Genomic DNA, 22,776 nt, shown 5'->3' on the forward strand with positions numbered 1-22,776 from the left:
TACAAGTTTTCTTTATATAATGTTCTCGCGGAAAGAATAATATTGAATCTTTTCGCCTTGAATTCCACTTTGAGAGAAAGTCAAATACGTATAATGATATCAAAGGAAGGAAAACAAAACTTTTTTTTGTAATTCATTAGTACATACTGAGGTTGGAATTAGAATTGAAGTAAAAGGTATATGAGAGTAGTGGCGTATAATCACCTTCAAATTTCCAACAATTATGATCTACTAACTGAAATGTCCGTCCTTCGCACGGGGCAAAATAGGTTTATTGATAGACTTGCACCAACTCCTGTGCATGTCCTTGTCCAAGGCTGTAGTGAAATGTTCTTATCAGGTTACGGAAATCTGTTGAAAATGCTGGAGGATATATTGAGAAGGAAAGGAATACAAATAGGTCTAAACAGCATATTGTGAACATATGGCCTATACGTGTATCTAATTTTTAAATTGAAGTGGATACGAAATTTTAAAATTAGGAAATCAGTTCCCGCCTATTCATTAGTAATATGAGTATTTTTTTTAATGAAGTCTTTAAGTTTTACGTACCACTCTGATGCTAAAGGAGAGAGTGATGATAAGAAATGAATAAAATGGTGGAATGAAGAAAGTGGGAGGAAACGGAAGAACCCCGAGAAAACCCAAGCATACGGTGTTTGTCCATCACAAAGCTTACTTGGCGCGAGCTGGGATCGAACCAAAGACCTCATGCACTAAAGGTGAACGCTCACCACGGATCCACCGCTGCCCCTATGAGTATTTATATCATTATGCTGACATAAGTAAATATGTAACCCAAAAACGAGTCTGTAGGTATTTTTTTTACAACATTCATTTACGTTTTTTGTTAGTGCACTGTTTAGTGTAAAAGCATGAAACATAAGGACGTTAAGTTATGATAGTAAGTTTTAATTTTATACTTTGATATCCATCGCCACTTGTGGATCATACTTGTAACTACAGAATTTCACATAAAAAAATTTTATATTTATAAATCCAACAATACTTATGACCAAAGGTAAAAGTGAGGCGGAACGCGGGGAATGTCGTTTGCCCACTTCCAGTAATTATCTGTGGCGTCCCCAACCTTTTCATATCCACTTTTACCGCTGCTTATGAAATTATGCTTATTCGAAGTGTTCACAGAATTACACACAAAAAGCATGTATTTATATATACGTAAACAGACGTTAGATAGATCACGAAAATTGTCGGTGCTACTTACGTGTATCTTCAATTTTAATTTCTATTAATCTTCCAAAAAATACTGTATCTTGGCAATTTAGACTGAATGATTTTTTGTTTTGTTTTGTTTTTTTTTTTTTTTTAATATTCGAGCGACGTTCAGAGAAAAGAAAGTATGGTGATCGTGAAAAAATGGGTTCGAAAAATGGAATAATGGATTTACCACTTACACGTTTCATGGCTCCTACATACCGAATAGGGATGCGCACGAAACAAAATTGGAGGCTGTCTCGTCTCGAAAATGTGCTGTAAAAGGGATGTCTCGACTCGAAAAATGTATTCTTCTCTATTGGAAAGGCTGTGTCTCGACTCGAATTTTGTCAGGAAAATTCTCGCTCGACTCGTCTCGTGCGCATCCCTACACTGAGAAAAACATTGTAGGTGGCGTACTTAAAAAGATAGGTTACATGCGTAATTCCTGTAGTTTTTGGACAACGTACAGCAGACTATAACTGAAAACGCATGTTTTATAATACTTTCCGTATAAGTGTTCCATCTATACGTACTTTTCGTATGAAACAATGTAGGCGGTCAGGATCTCACATACAAATGGACGTATATAACATATAGCTGACGAAGGTAACATAAGTATATGCATGTGATATACGGAAAACTGTTAGATGTCCGACATCCTGCAACGGCATGATGTAACATCTAATGGCAGTGCCTATGTAGCATACGGATAACGTATGCTCCGTACTGATTTCTATAGTAAGCAGGAGGATACCGTATATTTGTACAATATACCGCTGTCCGGAGAACGGATTTTTCTCTGTGTAATACTGAACGAGTGATTTCTGAATATCTATTCGTTCGTTCGTTCTGATGTATGTATATTTTCTTAGAGGTTATACCGTTAAATATATCCACACCAAATTTTAAAATTAAAGGCCTGTATATGATTCTCTAGCGATGAAAATAAATGTTAGAAAGACAATAAAAAAAAAAAAAAAGCTGATTGGAGCGAAGTGGTGGATGTCAAATAGAAAATAGAAAATATATATTTGAAAAAAGCAGGAGGGGAGAAAATAGAACAGGTGATTAGTTTTTGATACCCTGGTACTATTGTTAGTGATGATATGAAGTGCGAACGTGAAATAAAAGCAAGGATAGGAATGGGGAGGAAAAGCCTTTAGGAGAAACAAAACATTATTTTGTGTGACCTTGAAAAAAAAAGAGTTTGGAAAAAGACACATAAAATGCTTCGTGTGGAGTATTGTACTGTAGACCTATGCAGCAGAAACACGGACATTGTACTGTAGACCTATGGGCCAGAAACACGGACATTATGCAAAAAATAATGAAAAACAACTGGAAGTTTTTGAAATGTGGGCGTGGAGAAGAATAGAGAGAATTAAGAGAGTCGAACGTAAAACGAATGAGAAGATGTTAAAATGGTGAGGGAGGAAAGAACAATTTTAGATATTACTAAAAGGAGGAAGAGAAACTGGATAGGACATTGGCTAAGAAGGAACACTATCATGAGGGACATTCTAGAGGGTATGATGGCAGAAAAGAGAGAGAGGGAGTAAAGGAAGCGACGGATGCTATCAAAACAGAATATCGTACCTGAAGATGAAAAAGGTTAGCTGAAGACCGTGGAGCATGGAAGCGTCTCAGTTGCAGCAAGTGACCTACCAATAATGAGAGAGTATCTATGATAATAATGATGATGATGATATTTCTTATAAATCTTCAAAGCTACAAAAATAAGGCTGTGAAGTTGGAATAAAATACGACTTTCCTAAAAAAAAAAAAAAAAAAAAAAAAAAGTTTAAGAGGCCTGCGAATTTAAAATACCGCTAATTTTTACAGTAATTATACAATATCTTCAACTAAACAAGAGATAATCAAAAAGTGGAACAAGAGCTCCCTAGACAATGATACAGTTATCACGACTTACTTATCTCCATTCCATTGCCAGCTATTTAGAAAATCGGCATGTATTTTCGCGTTCCTAAATGGCTGCCAACGGAAAGCTACTAGGTGACTCGTGATAACGGTACCTCGTGCAAAATAAGATTCTCTAAAGTGATCTTGTTCCACATTTTGATTACATTTTTACCTATTTGAAGATATCACATAATTACTGTAAAATTTGCGGTATTTTAATTTCGCAGTGATAAGACCTCTTAAAGTTGATTTTGTTCATATTTCATAAATAAACATCTTATTAACAACTCTGCAATGTAGCATAACTGATAATAATGAGTGGAAGTGAGATTTGGAAGTGAGTTTCTTTTCGGACGATTTCCTCAAAAGCAGATCAGAAGATGTTGTTCATGTTTCATTAATAAATGTTTAAGTAATAAGTGCAACATGAAAATAAATTATTTTAAGAAATAATCATACGTATTCTGCATTATTGGCAGGTCATTTGCCCCAACTGAGAAGCTTCCATGCTCCACGGTCTTCGGCTAACCTCCTTGTCTTCACATACGATTTTCCTATTTTGATATAGTCCATTAATTGTAGTCACCTTCGTCCTTTCCCTCTCTTTCCTGCCACCATACCCTCTAGCACGTCCCTCATGGTACAGTTTCTTTTTACCCAATGTCCCAACCAGTTTCTCTTCCTCTTCTTAAGAGTCTTCATCCCGGCGAAATTAAAATACCGCTAATTTTACTGTAATTATGTGATATTTTCAAATAGATAAATGATAATTGAAATATGGAACAAGAGCGCCCTAGACAATATTATTTTGCATGAGGTACCGTTATCACAAGTCACCTAGTGGCTTTCCGTTTTCAGCCGTTTAGAAACGCGAAAATAAATGCCAATTTTCAAAATGGCTCGAAATCGAAAGCAGATAAGAGAGTCATGATAACGGTATCTCATGTAAAAGTATATTGTCTAGGGCGCTCTTGTTCCACATTTCGATTATCTTTTATCTATTTGAAGATATCACATAATTATTGTAAAATTAGCGGTATTTTAATTTCGCCGGGATGAAGACTCTTAACAATATTTATAATTGTTGTTTTCTCCCTCACCATTTCCAACACCCTCTCACTCATTTTCCGCTCGACACAGCTACTTCTTTCCATTCTTCTCCAGACCCACATTTGTAGGAGTGATAAATTTTAGTGCAGTACTCCGTACCTTTTATTTAAGTAGCGTTAAAAAAAGTGATTGTTTGTTGAAGTTTAGCCTCTCTTTTCAGCACCGAGGCTAAACGTGGAATGCGTATCATGACAATATCCTCCACGAAAACCGAACCCAGGACTACGTAAACTAAAGAAGCACGCACTAGCCACTAGACAAGCGGAAGGCCTATTAACGTTAATTAAAATGAAATGAAATGAAATTTTGAGTTTTACGTTCCACGGTTATACCGACTAGGCTAAAGGAGACGGTGATAATGAGAAATGAATGAAATGGTGGAATGAAGAAAGTGGGAGGAAACAGGAGAACCCCGAGGAAACCCACGCACACGGTGTTTGTCCACCACAAAGTTAACGTTAATTAAACTACCCTCTGAGAGAAGGGAGCATGAAAGGATGAATCTCCTTCGCTACGCCACTGAAGATCCATCATTGTTGCGAAAAGTCAAAAAAATATTCTTACGTTTTATATTTATTAAAAACTACATAGAAGATAAGTTTCTGTCCTGCTATAATATATAAAAAAAAAATTAAAAATCTATTTGCACATGTTTATTGAATCATAACGACATATCTTACGCAACTAGATGTGTATTATGAAATGTTTCACTTTAGCTATCGTTTATGAAATAAAAGACAACTCTTAAACATATGGATTCAAGTCAGATCACAACCTTCCGGTTAGAACGATGCAAATGGGAAGAGAAGAAAAAAAGTTTTTAAAAAAGAAATAGTGGAGTTAAAAAATAAAAGAAGAACGATGTGAAGCATCGTTGCCAAGTCATGCCAGAGAGAGAGAAAGAGAGAGAGAGGCTGGGGCGTTTTGTGAAGTGACGACAGCTTCTATGCAGCTGGGTTGATACGCCATATTAAAATGAGCTTTGCTGCCCCCATCACAAGACATCACAAACACACACATACATAGTACATAGTCAACCCTTTTGCCAACAGTATACTGGCTGAATGTATATGTAGTGTTTTTTTTTTTTTTTTAATTCTTTCTTCTGTATAACTTTTGACTCTCTGCTTTGTAAAAGATTTTTGTTGAGTCATGTTTACGCAGAAAAATATTCGTTGAATATCAAGAAGGGTAGTTTATTTTGTATAGATGGACTAAGTGAGAGGAGGGGAAACAGCCGTTATCATGACAGATACATTACTAAATATAAGGTAATCTAAGCAACAGGGTTCTTGCACGTTTCGAAATATATTATTATTATTATTATTATTATTATTATTATTATTATTATTATTATTATTATTATTATTATTATTATTATTATTATTATTACCAGGTGTAGTGCACAAGTTTTTGGCCCGCTATAAAATTGTGACTAGTTAAAATTCTGTTAAAATTAAAACTTTTACCGGTATATAATTTTTTGAGTTCGCCCACCAATCACACAAACTCCATACCATATCCTTTTTAAATACAATTACACAAGGACTTCATTATACAAAATCCAAATAATTAACGACACCTATTAGCGCCAAGTAGGCAAGTGCAAGTGCAAGTAGGCAAGTGCCAAGCGCGCACATAGCAACATCTATTAGGAATTAGGAATTAGAGTGACGCATGCGGAGATGTTCCGCGTTTATAATTAACTAGCAGCGTTCACCCCGCTTCGCTGCGGTCACCCCGGAACGCAATAAACTTTGTTACTTAGATAATTTTTACTTTTTCGCTTTCAAATTGCAGTAAATGTTAACATTATAGCGCCTGTCATTTATGTTAACCCGCCGAGTGACACGGTCATGCGGGTTGCATATACATACGTTTATTTTTATACCTATGATGAACTAACAAAGGATTTGTACGTATGGACACTTGAATGGTCAATTATCTCAAGACACTGGTAATTAAAAATTAAAGTGATATGATAAAAACCATCTAGGGTCCAAATCCTAATAACCCCCCAAAAATGAAAGAAATTGGTCCAGCCGTATTAGCGTGATGAGGGAACAAAGGATTTGTACGTTCTCTTTTATAATATAGATAAATTCTCATTTGTGCCCCTTGTCTTTCTACAACCAACATTACAAATCTCTAAAGCAAGGTTGTATACTCCAGGATAATTGGACAGGGAGCTACCACATGAAAAATCACGTCATAAGGTACAAATTGTTTCACCCCGACATCTGTTGCGGGTCGGCTGGAAACGTAAGAAAAACTTTGTCTTGTGCGCCAAACCAGGGGCTTTTGGCTACAGTGAGTCCCCGAAATTTTGAAAAAGGGCCAAAATTTACGTCATAAGGTAAAAGAAAAAAAACTTAACGGGATTTGGTGCGGAAGGATACCCAAAACTAAAAACTGGTCCGTGAGACAAAGTTTTCGGGGGCTTTAGCCCCAATAGACAAGATTCAAAATTCGAAAAAGGGGTAAAATTTACGTCATAAGGTACAAGAAAATTTATTTAGTCATTTTGTTCCTTTCCATGTGCAAATCACCAAAACACTTCGTAAGACAAAATAATTGGGGGCAGGGCCGTGCCGTGGGGGGAGAGCGGGGCGACGGCCCCGGGCGCCGAAGTAAGGGGGCGAAAATTCGGGAGAAAAAAGGAAAAAAGATAGGAAACATTGCTTGGAATATATGTATGGGGGCGCCGTCGTATATTCTCGCCACGGGCGCTGATTTTTCACGGCACGGCCCCTGATTGGGGTCCAAATCCCCTTAATACAAGATTTTTTTTAAAAAAAAAGGTTAAAAATTACCTTATAAGGTACAAGAAAAACTTAATGGGATTTGGTGTCGAAGGATATTGAAATGTAAATAAAAACTAGTGACAGGTTGCGAAGTCATATTCATAATTTCTACTCGTGCCTTCCGTATTTCGCGTGATCTCATGGACACGTATAATTTGGCCCAGTGTTATACAAGATCAGTTTACCCTTACCCTTACCAACATCGTCCGTATAATGCTGCCAAATTATCAGTAAGTCACCCTTGATACTTCACAAAGAGGGTGTGTAGAGAGAAGTTTGCGATGATTATACTTACTGTATGTTTGTAAGGACAAAACATATTGTACTTATAAATGATGACTTCTTAAAAGTGTTACGTAGACCCTATATATTGACAATATACAGTACACAAGGGAGTAAACAAACTACTCTTAAGTAGAGACAAAATGATTTATGATTTTATATATAAAGTACATTTATAGTGTTTTTCTAGCCTTGATAATCTTAAACTAATTTTTAGTCAAAGGAGTACTTTCAGATCTATGTATAATTCACATTACTCAAGACAAAGAGCTACAGTTAGTAACACAAGATACTATTCTATAGGGAAATTTGGCAATAACAAATATTATTAATACTCTATATACAGAAAGAAGATCAATGTGTTTCTCACCCTTTCCCAAAATGTTAAATGAATATTAAGTTTGGTAGAGAAATATATTTTATATTTGAGGGATTAACATATGTTTTAATCTAACCAGTATTGAAAACTAATAGTGCAGAAAAATTATAATTTCAAAAATATTGTAAAAATTGAAAATGGAAAATACTACAATAACTTGTTTCTTTATTTAAGCATGGAATAAAAGTAGGATAGATCTTCTAGGAAGGTGTTTATAGGAGTTAACTGAAGGAATGTCTTTATGGTTGGTCAGTCACACTCGGCAAACTTCACTCTTCTACTTGCCTATATCTGTTCTTCCTCTGATTCCTTCTCAGAATTGGAATTCAACACCACCTCTTCGTCTGACTTGTCAGAATTCTCCAATAACTCTCCTTGAAAGGCTTCCAGGGTTCGAGGAATATATGGTTGGCTGATTCACTTGGGGATTAATCCTTTTTCAGTGATCTCCCGGGCATTATTTTCTGGTGTCAATTACTTCAGGGGATTTGTATGATTTGCATTGCTTCAAACTGTGCAAATGTAGTTGCATCGCAGAATTTTATTTCTCACAACTGACTTGCATGGCGGTAAATGAGCAGAATCAATATTTTTGATACCTGAGAAAGGTTTAGAGACATTGTTTGGCTTGGAATTTTTAAGATACAATTGAAATCTTGCTGTTAATATTCTTACATGTTTTTGACCGTAAATGTCATATATAAACTCTTCTAAAATAGATGCTGCTTCCTCTGTTATCTCCGATGATGAACCAAGTGAAGATAGAGCTTTTAGATATCTTGCGGTCTTGGTCAATATATTGAAATGCCTTTGTAAGGAAAAGCTGCTGTATGGTCTGAGTCAGTGAAGGTATGAAATACTAGCAATGACTTACAAATGGCGGAACCCAATTTTCGTGATAAAGACGAAATGCTTATTCTTTTTTAAAAAATTCCAAAATCATGCCAAATCTGGTGGTGAGGTTTGATGTGTGAAGATTTTACAATATTGCATAAAAATATAATCAAAACATCTGTATCTCCTATACTTACAACCACATCTTTCTGATACGTATCACCATCTGCTCTTAGAGATGTGTCACTTCTGAAAATGTTTTCGCAATGAAAAAAAAAAAAAAAGTCTTGAATCTGCCTCTTCGTCTCGCAAGTCAAGTGAAACTTCCTTTGAAAGGCAATTTGATTGACAAAACATTTGTTGTCTAGCGTGAAGAACAGAGACTTGTTTCTTAAGATTTCTATGTGGGTATCTTGTTGCTAGTCCTTTGCAAGAAAATGTGACAAGGATCTCCTAAAGTTCGCATTACTTAGTGTCTTATGGAAATCTCGTGTGATCCCTGTATGCAAAAATCTTGTGAATATTGGACTGCTCCTCTTCTGATTCTTTCTGCATCCTTGATGGAATGACTTTTGCACTGGTCAAAGATGACGTCAATCCGCGTTGCTTTAGTGGAACATATTTTCTGCAAGATGAATGAAGATAAGCCTCCGCACGTCTCAGGTAATTTGGATGGTAGACTGTGGAGTAGAAACATAGCATCAATGCCCTCGTAAGATTGTATAAGTTTTTCAAGAAGTCGGAGCAATTGGGCTTATCAGTTTTAATCATGGTTCCATCAGTATGAACTAAAGAAAGTGGCAAGGGTGTCAATGAATACTAAAGTATATTCTCTAGGGACATTTTCGTTTCAATAGCGAAACAACATATTCTACCAAATACACCACAAGTAAGTTGAACCTCTTTTATCTAATTGTCTTTAGTGTTTATCTTAACTTTCACACCATCTCCTTCAAAATTTGAAATAATTTGTCTTTTGATTTCTCTGCTAAAAATCTCGGTGTCTTTCTTACATTCATTAATAAAGGGCTGCCTCAACTGATTTCCTCGATCCTTGTTCCCAGAAGATATTCTTTTGTTTTATCACTTGCTGCTTTACCTCTTCCAATATTGTAAAGTACTTCATCCTGAAGTGTGATGATGAATGGGTTACCTGATTCCTCAATTACATGGCATACTGCCTGGAGATCTGAATTGTCTCGAAGAATTCTAGATTTTCTGAGTTCACTACAGACATCGTCCTTAGTGTTTAATCCTGCCATCTCTTTCAGACAGTAACAATTTCTGATCTCATACTTTTGGTTACAGTTCAACGCAAATGAGCCAAATATCGACTTGTCATTGCTGAAATTCCTGTCAGTCTGCTTGCTGAATCCCTTTTTACGGTTTGTTCTAAGATTTGATCAATTGGCACACCAGCGAATGATATGTTTGAGCGTTTAATCGACAGTCCACAGTTTTGAAGCTGAGCCATCAAACCAGGATACTTCTCATCAATGTTTTTCAAGTTTTCTTCATATTTAACCATCAATCGAACATAATTTGAATGGTTTGTGATAAAAAAAAAAAAAGAGATTTATCATCATTGGCAGACAGAAAGCAAATAGGTCTACATCATTCATTCTTACAGCTCTTGACATTTTAATGTATAGATTTACATAATCTATGTACATGAACCAAAATTGTGCTGTACAGCCATGCTCACCTGTGCATGTAGCATTGCAAAATACTTCATATTCAGCAAGAAATTCTTTAATTTCTTCTGGGTATTCATTAGCTGCATAAAAATCTCTATCATGATAGATATTCACCAAATAGACCTCATATCCAGGTGGAATCTCTGTAGAGCGATTGAGGAAATGTTTGATATGTTGAATTTGTAATGCTAGTCCAAAAAGAGGATGGAGACGTTAGGATCTATTGAAGTATCTACCAGAAACGAATCCTTTGCCAGAATTTCGTGCAAGAACTCCACTTTCACATAGTATATACCCTACATGAACATTCAGACTCTGATGTGATTCTTCCGCACCAAACCCCGTTAAGTTTTCTCTTGTACTATATGACGTAATTTTTAGCTCTTTTTTCAAAAACTCTTGTCCCCCAATTATTTTGTCTTACGAAGTGTTTTGGTGATTGGCAAGTGGAAAGAAACAAAATGGCGAAAGAGATTTTCTTGTACCTTATGACGTAAATTTTCGCGCTCCTTCGAATTTTGAATTTTGTCCTATGGAGCTAAAGCCCCCGAAAATCTTGTCTTACGGACCAATTTTTAGTTTTGGACATCCTTCCGCACCAAAGCCCGTTAAGTTTTTTCTTCTACCTTATGACGTAAATTTTGGCCCTTTTTCAAAATTTCGGGGGCTCACTGTAGCCAAAAGCCCCCGGTTTGACACGCAAGACAAAGTTTTTCTTACGTTTCCGATCGACCCGCACCAGATGTGGGGGTGAAACAATTTGTACCTTATGACGTGATTTTTCATGTGCTAGCTCCCTGTCCAAATGTGACGCACAGACTATTCCCTTTTATATTATTATTATTATTATTATTATTATTATTATTATTATTATTATTATTATTATTATTATTATTATTATTATTACTACTACTAGTAGTAGTAGTAGTAGTAGTAGTAGTAGAAGTAGTAGTAGTAGTGGTAGTAGTAGTAGCTGTTGCACTGATTTGTATTTACGTCCTTTCTGAGCAGACCTATAATTTAAAGAGATTTGAACCATTGTATTGTGTTCGATGCTGTCCCACCGGGAATCGAACCAAGAACCTAGTGTACCGAAGCCAAAGGCACATGTCCCGGCCACTTATTATTATTATTATTATTATTATTATTATTATTATTATTATTATTATTATTATTAGTAGTAGTAGTAGTAGTAGTAGTAGTAGTAGTAGTAGTAGTAGTAGTAGTAGAAGAAGAAGAAGAAAAAGAAAAAGAAAAAGAAGAAGAAGATTGAGGGGAAAATGCAGACCCAAAGTATTTGAGAACAAAATTCTGAGACGAATATTCGGACCGAAGAGGAACGGGAATGGGGAATGACGGAAACTTCATAACGAGGAACATCATAACTTATATCGTTTATCAAACACTGTTAGGCTCTGATGAGCATGTTAGTAGCCAGAATGGAAGAAATTGGAACGCTTTCAAAGTTTTAGCTGGAAGTCCAATTGGAAAACGACTAATAGAAAGATCTAGGCGCAGATGGGAGGTCAATATTAACATGGATCTAGCAGAAATAGGAATACAAAGTAGAAACTAGATTCAGTTGGCTGAAGATAGAAATCAATGGAGAGGTTTTGTGAACGTGGTATTGAACCTCTGAGACCATAGAGTTAGGTAATTTATTAATTAGTAGTAGTAATAATACTAGAGTAAAGTGGGCTAGTAGATGGATAGGATAGAGTAGAATAGGGTAATATAGTAATACTGATTAGTTAACTTAGGTTTTGGTTTTGTTACACGAGTAATACGCTATTTTGTCTGTTCTCAAATAACTTATAAGAAGAGCAAGTAAAAAATATATGTATTCTAACAATTCTTTTTATTCGAATAGTTAATCATTAATTATTTCTTTATTTGAATAATTATTCGACGAGTTATTTTTATTCAAATAATAATTCGATCCATTATTCCTTTATTTGAACAATTATTTGATCAATTGGTTAATCTATCGCCTTTTTCCGTTTCGCCTTATGACCTCCAGTTTCGCCTTAAGACGAAATTAAACCTGGTGTGCTTATCAATATTCATTTTGACATAAGGCGAAACGGGAAAACTAGTTTTGTATTTTCCTTTTCGCCTTATGAATTACATGTTGGTAGAGTTCCAAATGAGTTCATACCCATAGACTCAGTATGATTTATTTATTGACATAATAAAATAAGTGTAAGAAGATAAAAACATCTATACATCTTACTTTTTATCTACCGTATGAATACAATAAGCAACCACAGGTATCGCATCAAAGAAATTTGTTTATTACACAATCTACATTTCAAGGTACGAAAACGATTGTTGAATTGTTTCCACTTATACTTCTGATGTCTTCTAGTATGTCCTGCTAAAAGCATGGTCATCGGAGCTTCTCCGATGGTTTCTCCTTCATAACTCAACTGGTCTATATAGATATATTGAGGTGCGGATTCCAGGCACTTCTGTTTAATTTTGAGTCCTAACCCTCTGCTCGACTGGTGGCCCTATCCCCTATCATGGTTGTTCCAAAGATATCTGAAATTTAAACAAAAAGATGCTTTAATTAACAAGAACACGAATACGGCAAAAGTAATTGGTTAGCGTACGCACCTTTGGCGTCGGAGACGTGGGTTCGAGTCTCGGTAGGAGCTTACATGGATCGGATTCCACGTTAATCAGTGGATCCACGTCTCATATAGCCTTGCTGCTGAATGGGCCATAAAAGCCAGCCGGCTTTTCGTTTTTTTTTTTTTTTTTTTAAGGTTTCATCGGAATTTAAGAATTAATTGTATTATCTACAGTATAACCCAACAGAACTTCGTGAATGAAGATACAGAGAAAAGAAGGGATAATTTTGATTTTCTGAAGAACGACTCAATGCATAAGTATTAGCCTATAATAATAACAGGACATTTCTTGGTTCAATGTTAGTTTGACTCCTATAAGATTACATCATTCATTGCTCTTAATTTATTTTAATTTTCATATTTGTTGCTTCTCTGGAGCAAGGCATTATATATATAACACAAATATATAGGGTGTTTCAAAACAACGCCGACAACGTTTGGGAGGTGATTCCTGACACCAAGATAAGACAAAAAGTATAGTAGAACCTGGGTGCACAAATGCTTCCTTTCGGAGTTACAGGCTGCCGAAAACATAAAAAAAATTAACTTTAAAGGTCCATAGCTCCAAATCTATGGGACCTACCGTAGCCGGGTCAAAACTTCACTTAGGAACTAATATATACCCTATCCAAATATCCATGTTTCAGAACCTTGCGATACTTCTGCAACAGTTTTTACAGAGATAGTTTGGTGACTACTTCAAATTATATCCCCTTAGCCAAACTTCCTGTATAAAAATTGTTGCGTGAGTACGTTACGATTCTGAAACATGGATATTTGGATAGCGCACATATTAGTTCCTAAATGAAGTCTTGACCCGGCTACGGTAGGTCCCATAGATTTGGAGCTATGGACCTTTAAAGTTCATTTTTTTATGTTTTCAGCAGCCTGCAACTCCGAAAGGAAGCACTTGTGCACCGAAGTTGGTCTATACTTTTTGTCTTGTTTTGGTGTCAGGAATCACCTCCCAAACGTTGTCGGCGTTGTTTCGAAACACCCTGTATATATATAATGCCTTGGTCCAGAAGAGCAACAAATATGAAAATTAATTATTGTAAGGCCAAGTAGGAATTCCCATTTTGTCCCACGATAACAAAACATTATTAAGTAACTATTTTTGATTGACGTTTCCTGAGATAAAAATTCTTAAGGCGAACGAGAAAAGGAACAGTGCATATACGCGATTCAGTTATGCCTTTATTTGAATGGTTAATTGAACAAATTACTCAATAATTATTATTGGAATAAATATTCGTTATTCCAGTAATTATTCAAAACAATTCCTTATATGAAAGATATACACAATCAATCAGAAATAAACAGTGTATTAATGTCTAGAAATGCGCAGGAAATCCAGAAATCTTGTATCGAGAAAACTATAAAATGATTTTATTTCTTGTATTGTCTGCATATAAAAGAAGAGTGATAAATCATAGAGAACAGAAACTCTGAAGATTTACAGGAACAAAGGTTGCGGAATTTGACTGTTCAAATAGAAACAAACAAACAAACGGATAAAGCTGAAAATTATACAATGTGTGTTTTTAAGGTGAGTGTAAAGGTTTGGCTACCCCAAACAGATAGCAGCACTTCCCAGTGTACGAGGAAGGATCAGAAACTAAGTTTACAAAGCCGATATTTCTGGAGTTTCGTCTATTGTAGAGGAAAGAGGAGTGTGCGGTAATTTTAATACATGAAGTTGGCAATTTTGAAAAGCTTCAGCCATCCGCTACCAACGGCGCTAGTTGTGTGTAAACACAAATGACAACTCGTTTGGAAAATTGGTCTCGCGATGAAGTTTGCTAAGTTACCCGATTTCTGTGGGTTCACAGTAGCCGCTGACCGATACTGTGAAACCTTGACAAGATTGCGTTAAGCAATCAGGAGGAAACGGCCAGGACTTCTCACCGAGAGCGTCATCTTCCTTCACGACAACGTGCGCTCGCATACAGCCCAGAAGACCACCACGCTTTTGAAGTAGTTTCGCTGAGACATCATCGACCACCCTCCCTAGAGTTCGGACCTAGCTCCAAGAAACTTTCACCTGATCCCGCACTTGAAGGAGCACCTAGGAGGCCGTCGCTTTGCTTCAGACGAGGAGGAGGTGAAACACTTCGTGATCCTACAATTAGAATGTTGATTTGCAAAGTAGCTTGTCAGCCGATTGATCCTACCATTATCAAACGAATGTTGATTTGTATATACGCTTGTTAGCAGATTAATTCTACAATTATCAGCAGAATGTTAATTTCCAGTATCTGACAGTCGGAAATCAGGAACACTTATCAGCAGATTGATCTTGATAACATCAATAACTGAGTGCTGATCTAAAACGTCGAAAACTGATTCGGAATTAGATATACTTGTTAGTAGATTTATAGTACCAATACTGAATGTTAATCTGCAACAAGTGACATCCAGAATCCAGTATATGATTGATTCCACCATCATCAATGATATGATAGAACTGACTAAAGTTAACAATATAATCGTAGGTCATTTCGAACATGTTCTATATCCTATACCTTTCTATTGATTCCAGAATTTTTAGGATACCCTGTGGAGTTTTAGTTTAAACCCCGTTTAAACATGTTTTCGGAGAAATGGTATTTGGTGAGTCAAAAAGATCATTGAAGTGTAAATAGAACATGGAGGCGAATAACAACGATTGTGTAGGACTAGCTTAGCATAGCACAAGACCTAAGCAGATTTTTGTTTCTGCTGATAAAGAATTTTGATCTAGAAGACCAGAAATAAATACAGCAATTGGATTCACCGTGATGATTACACGTGACGAAGCTGAAAGAGTTGTTAGGCCGGCCATAATGCTTCATACATTATAACACGAGAGAATTTACCTATAACTTGCGTAATATGTTATCAAAACATTAACTCTCATTACTACACTTGCACTTTTTAGATGAGAAGTTTATCAGTTAATAATAATCAGAAAAGATTCTCATAACCCGGCACTAGAAATCAAACGTTAGAGGCAGCTTTAGAGGAATTATTAATTTCTTATTCGTTTCTGGGTGGAATAGCACACGAAGAGAAGACTGGTTGTTATATAGAGTAGAAGCTTCCCCCCTGAGGTGAATTTGGAAGGAAAAAGAGAAGACAAAAACGGGCAAAAGAAAAAACGACAGGTGCAGCTCAAAGGGGTAGAAATTCATCAACTCTCTCTTTCTCATCTGCCATAAGGTTGAAATAGGAGCTCAGTTTTCACTTTGTGTTCATAAAGAACAGGATTCAGAGAAAGAGAGTAATATAAAATAACTCATGTAGGGAAGCTATCAGTTGAAACAACTATCTGTCTACCAGCATATACATACAGACACACACGCATACATATGGCTCGTACGCAGATACATAACTTCTCTGACAAAGTAAAGAACTACTATTTTACTATAATAAAAAAAAATGTGTTGATGAATGTATGTATAATGTCCCTGGTTTATCTGTAAATACTCAACCAGATAACAACGGTACTTGTTGAAATTATTATTATGTTCAAACTTCAGATTTAAGATAAGAATGCGACTTGGAGTTAATCTGCGGGCGACAGAAAAACAAACTCAGGAGTTTATTGTAGGGTAAGCGAGAAACAGATTTATAAGTTAATGGGAATGGCGAAAACTTCATAACGAGGAACTGCATAATTTATATCGTTTACCAAATGTTGTTAGGGTCATCAAGTCTAGGAGGCTCGGGTGGGCAGGTTATGTAGCCAGAATGGAGAAAAGTAGGAATGCTTTCAAAGTTTTGACTGGAAATCCAATCAGAAAACGTCCATTAGGAAGACCTAGGCGCAATGGCTCTCGCAGAAATGGGAATAAAAAGTAGAAATTAAATTCACTTGGGTATGGACAGAGGTCAATGAACAGGTTCTGTGAACGCCCATTGAACCTCCAGATTCCATAGGGCATAGAGTTAGTTACTTTAGTTAGGTAGTGGGTCAAGAGTTAATGTAGAATATTAAAGACAGACACAGATTTCGGAATAAAGATTAGTGTTGTTCGTTAAAATTTATCATCCCTTTTCAACATCACGGATATATAAGACGTGGATCTACAGTTAGAATTCGAACTACCTTAATGCGTTGAAATTTCAATACACTTCTACGGGAATTGTACCCAGGATCTCGTGTATCTTGATATAAATATGGACAAGACCTGAAATTAATGTTGAAGTAGTAAATTTAAAAACTAGTAGGAAAGAGCATTGAGGAGCAAGACTAAAAGTTAATGTGAGGATAAAGGATAGGGTGAAAAAAAAAATACTTGGCATAACAGTCCAATTTGTGGGTCTAAGCCTGCTCCAGCGCCATCCACTAGCGACCGGCTGAACTACGTCCAGTCTAGCAGCGAGCACATGGTCAACGCGCTGCGACGCCCTCTCCCTAACAGGCGCATCAGGATCCTTCTAGTAGTGGCCACCACGTTCTGTTTTCACGTGACTCCCCAGTGTGCCTCACGATGGTGCGTGGAAGCCGAAAATTGGGAAGCAGCGGCCGGGAATCGAACTTGGGACCGCGCGGACGTGAGTTCAACGCTCTAAGCACTAGGATACAGTGTCTCCATAAAGAATAGGGCAAAAAAAGTATCAAATAAAGAACAAAGTACAGTGTCACTACGGTAAGTAGGAAGATCAACAAATAGTAAGGTAGCTAAAGATTGGATCACGAGTTATGTGAGGACAATCGAGGTACAAGATCAAGAGTGATGTGATGAGAGTGAGGCACAAAACCAAAAGTTAATTTGAGGACAGTAAGGAATAGAAGTTAACGTGAAAGTGAAAAGTACAGCACCCACGGATAGTAAGGACGGGAGAGGGATTTAAAAAAAAAAAAAAAAAAAAAACTGGGACAATCTCTGTAACTGAAGGGCAGGATCTCTGGACCAATATACATTTGATGCAGAGTCAAAATTTAATATAAGAAGAATAAGGTTAATTAAACACTATAACAAGAGTTACTATATGGGCAAGTGACGAGTAAGTATGATTTTGTGTAAGAATGGAAACGGATTAAGAGTTAATGTAAGATCAAGAATATGAATAGAGACATTAACAATACGTAATGTAAGATTAATAAAGAAAACAAAGTCAAGAGTTAGCGTGTAGGCAAGTGAGGAACAGTTTTAGATGTTAATATGATTTAGGAATAGGGTCAAGAGCTAGTGAAGGAAAAACCAAACGTTAATATAATGGGGATAGCAAAGGCAGATATGGAAGTTAAATAAAGATGAGTGAAGGACAGGGAGAAGAACTAATGTAAGAAGGTTGATGGAGAAAATCAAAGGTGTGCGTGAGGCAAACAAACAAGCTTGTCTTAGAAAAGCTGCGAGTTTTGAAAGAATGTGCCTTCAGAAGCAAATAGCAATGTCACGTGTATAACAAGTGAAAATGTACTGTTTGTACGGAGTTATATTTTTTCCATTAATTTTAAAACCGGAAGTGTTAGTGGATTTCTACCACTTCTGGTTTTAGTAGAGAATGGAGATGGAATATATTCTTTAGATGGTTCATGTATTGCAGAAAACGTTTCTCACTATCTAATATCAATTTTGCTCTATAGCGATAACGTGAAAACCTTAAGTGGTTAATTTCTGGCCTTCCGGTTTGAATACTGCAGTGTCGTGACAAAACGCTGTAAATTTGGCGGAACAGTTTTGCGAAAATGAGCCGTAAAGTTTCATCCGAAAATGTGATCTGTATCGTGTAGAACCAGTGTAACTAGGCAATAATGGTCAACCAATCAATTTTCACCAGATTTAATCACACAACATGCATTTACGTAACATTACATGTAACCACGTGTTTCCAAAGTCAAGATACACTGGTTCTACACAATACAAATCAAATTTCCAGATGAAAACTTTACGGCTCTTTTTCGCAAAACTGCTCCGCCAAAGTTACAGCGTTTTGTCACGACACGGCAGAATAGAGGGTTAATAGATAAAATAGTACCTATTCTTAGAACGCTAAGTTGACTTCAAGAAAGATGCTTCTCGCTATCTTTTATCGTTTTTGCTCTATATAGATCAATCTTGAAACCGGAAGTTGTAGTGGATTTCTACTACTTCCGGTTTTAGCAGACAGTTAAGCATGGAGACAAAATGTAACCTTGGAACGCTTAATCAACGGCGTGACAAACATCTTGGCATTTCAAGGCGGTGCTCCAAGTTCCCTTTAAATGCTGCTAGCAAATGAGAGGCCGGCGGTATTGCCACGTTTATTTAGTACACATCCACGTCTGTCCCCTGCCACCTGATCGCGCTGTAGTTTGTCTACTTAACCATAGCCACACCCCTTTACCACTTGGCAACGTCGCGCCAGAGCTTGCGTTTTATTCGTTTAGCTGAAATGCCAAGATGTTTGTCACAGGCCTGATCTATAGTGATCAGTGTTAAAACCGGAAACGGTTGATTTTTTTCTACCTCTTTCAACGAACTTAATTTCTAATCTTTGGGCCTTTACATGCTGGTCAAAATTGATGAGGATTCATCAAGTAGCTCTTGAGATTCTTTTGTCTCCTGGACGGACGAACTCACGGACACACAAAAGTACGAGGGGTAGTCAAAGAGTTCCCGGAATGAGTACTGGCATTGGTGGGTGATTCAATCACAATGAATCTTACACAGTATAGTCATTAGGTTGTCTAACTATGAAACTGACAAGTGTGAACACGTCATAACAGACAGTGTACGAGTAATGTAGCTGAACGGAGTAGTGTGTAGTGATCAGTTGGGGCAATTTCACAGCTCGAGCAACGCGCAAATTGAGGAAAATCTGACTCAGAGAGTTTGATGGTCTTAAAAACAGTTTAGCACCAACGGATATTAGGTTCTTTCGAAAGTTAGCGGTTAGCATACGCGCCTCTGGCGTGGGAGGCCCGGGTTCGATTCCCGGCGGGAGCTCATATAGTTCGGATTCCACGTTAATCAGTAGGTCCACGTTTCATATAGCCTCGCTGCTGAACGGAACGTTAAACTCAAAATCAACTCAACTCTTTCGAAAGCTAGAAATAGGCCTTTCACGTTTCGCCAACGCAGAAGAGATCAAAACTAACGCGACGGTTGAACTTTGGAAGATACCAAAAGAGACTTTTTTTTTTTTTTGCTGTTTCCAGCAATCGCAGAAACGGTGGAACAAGTGTGTGCAAGTTCCGAAGGTGATAATTTTGAAGGTGATTAAGTTTATGATAATGATAATATGATAATGTGATTATGATAATAAAAAGCTACAACAGAATTCGGAGAACTTTTTGACTGTTACTCGCAATATATAAATAGGGATGCGCACGAGACAAGATTTGAGGCTGTCTCGTTTCGAAAATGTGCTGTAAAAGTGATGTCTCGACTCGAAAAACGTATATTTTTCTATTGGAAGAGCTGTGTCTCGACTCGAATTTTCTCAGGAAAATTCTGTCTCGACTCGACTCGTACGCATCCCTATATATAAAGGAGTATTGATACACAAACAGGACGCCCATGTTGTGGTTTCCAAGGGGGGGGGGGGCAAGTATAAGCAACGTTTCAAATATAGTTTCATATTTTGCTGTAACTAATGTAAAAATTCTGTTAGGTTTTCGATACTCCCAAGTACAATTTCCTCTTAGGGGTGGGTGAGCGCCCCACCTTGCCCCACTTGATGACCGCCCTTGTACACGAAACTCCTTAAACAGAAGTAAATTTTACATTTAGGTAAGTCTCATCTGCTGAAAGTCAGAAAAAAAGACTAAATGATTCTTTCTAGTTTCTTGCTGGTATTCTTAGGTATTGTTTTCTGTAACGGTCTAATGTGTAAATAGCTGTTCTTTTCTCTCTCTCTCTCTCTCTCCTCAATCCATAAAAAAAGAGAGAGAAAAAAAGGAAAAATGTTATATGTTACTGACCTTCACTGATACAATGTACTTAACAAGAGTTAACGTAATATATGGCGTGTACAGCATGTATCTATCATTACATACAATAGCTTGACATTAATTCTTCATTATTTCTTTTTTAAAAAGAAATTAATGTATTACCGGTAAATTTTATGACTTCATAAAAATTTTCTTGCGTGAGAATTCACTACTATCAATAAAAAAAATATTAGAACATTTTTATCTCTAGCAAACAGACTTTTAGTTATCTTAAGCAAAATTGTTACGAAGAGATAGGGATAACGTTAAGTTTCTTAAGATCAATTCTATAACTTAGCTTTCTTTTTCTTTTTTTCTTCTTCTTCTTCTTCTTCTTCTTAAAAAGGAAATCTTTGTAAGTTTTGTGTACTTTTACAACAAAGACTGGGAGAAAGGATAGCAGATAAAAATAAAATAAAATACGTAGCGTGCTTGTTATAGTTTGGTTTTTATATTATCACCGTACTGTTTGATTTTCTAAACATTGTATCTGCATTCAAGATCACGTATAAGAAACAAAAATCTGAGAAGTATAACGGTTGAAACTTCTTAATATCGGTAACTCCTACAAAAACACTAAACAAATATGAATATAACATATACAAAATTTGATTAGACTAACAAAAGATTTTTTTTTTTTTTTTTTTTTTTTTTTACATCAAAAACGCTAAACGATGATAGGAGATATAGCAGTCTTTTTCACGAAGCACATATAACAGTCTTATTTTAAATCTCGACAAAGAAATTAAGTGTCGACTGAAAGCAGGGAATTCGAGTTATTATTCAGTTCAAAATCTTTTGTCGTCGCGAATTCTGTCCAGGAATTTGAAACTTAAAATATATAAAACGATAATCACGAATGTTCTGTATGATTGCGAAACATGGTCGCTTACTCTGAGGGAAGAACGTAGACTGAAAGTATGATTGAGAACAAAATCCTGAGACGAATATTCGGATCCAACAGGAAGGAAATGGGGAATGGCGGAAACTTCATAACGAGGAACTGCATAACTTTATACATTTACCAAACATTGTTAGGGTCATCAAGTCTAGGAGGCTCAGGTAGGCAGGTCATATAGCTAGAATAGAAGAAAGTAGGAACGCTTTCGAAGTTTTAACTGGAATTCCAATCGGTAAAAGTTCATTTGGAAGACCTAGGCACAATTATTATTATTATTATTATTATTATTATTATTATTATTATTATTATTATTATTATTATTATTATTATTATTATTATTATTATTATTATTATAGGAATTCTGCCATTATTGGCAAGTTACTTGCAGCAGCTGAGGTGCTTCTATGCTCCACGATCCTTTGCTAACCTCTCCTTATCACGCATGATCTTTCTGCTTTTATATCGTCCATTAATTGTAACCTTCTTTGCCCCTCCCTCTCTTTCCTGCCACCATACCCGTTAGCACGTCCCTCATGATACAATTTCTTCTTAGGCAATGTCCCTCCCTCTCAACCAGTTTTTCTTTCTCTTCTCAAATAATATCTAAAAATGTTCTTTTCTTCCCGACAATTTCTAAGACCCTCTCATTCGTTTTTCGCTCGATTCAACTTATACTCTTTATTCTTCTCCACGCCCACATTTCGAAAGGTACCAGTTGTTTTTCATCATTTTTGCGTAAAATCCATGTTTCCGCCCCATACAGAGAGATACGTAAAACTTAAAATAACATAGTTCAATTACAATGATAGTACAATTCCCCTGTTTATAATAAAACGGGGTTATTTAGCTAATGAGTAATACATTTCATAACGTATTTTTGATATAGTTACCTATAAGTTGAATTAAAGCTCATCGCTAAGCTCACTCACTTTTTTGAATTTTAGTGAATAACTTAAAGACAATGAAAGTTACAGGGGACATCGATAACTCGAAGCTGAAACGAATACATAAAATTTCTCGTTATCGAGTTTTTCGACTAATCAAGGTTCGAGATATCAAGGTGACCAGAACAAAATTTGAGGTACCGAG

At 36.3% G+C, this 22,776-nt stretch overlaps 1 protein-coding gene and 1 long non-coding RNA gene across 5 annotated transcripts in view; one reads left to right on the top strand and one right to left on the bottom strand.

Annotated features, from left to right (window-relative positions):
- Window positions 1–22,776, top strand: part of LOC145675746 (uncharacterized) — a 190,565-nt gene that overhangs the window by 59,838 nt on the left and 107,951 nt on the right. The window lies entirely within an intron of this gene.
- LOC145675747 (uncharacterized) overlaps window positions 12,413–22,776 on the bottom strand; it is a 37,726-nt gene continuing 27,362 nt past the window's right edge. Inside the window, exon 2 of the long non-coding RNA XR_014129206.1 lies at window positions 12,413–12,791. This is a non-coding gene — a long non-coding RNA (uncharacterized LOC145675747). The remainder of the gene's footprint in view (window positions 12,792–22,776) is intronic.

This window comes from Thermobia domestica, chromosome 18, assembly GCF_964235325.1.
Source record: "Thermobia domestica chromosome 18, izTheDome1.hap1.1, whole genome shotgun sequence".
Lineage (NCBI taxonomy): Eukaryota > Metazoa > Arthropoda > Insecta > Zygentoma > Lepismatidae > Thermobia > Thermobia domestica.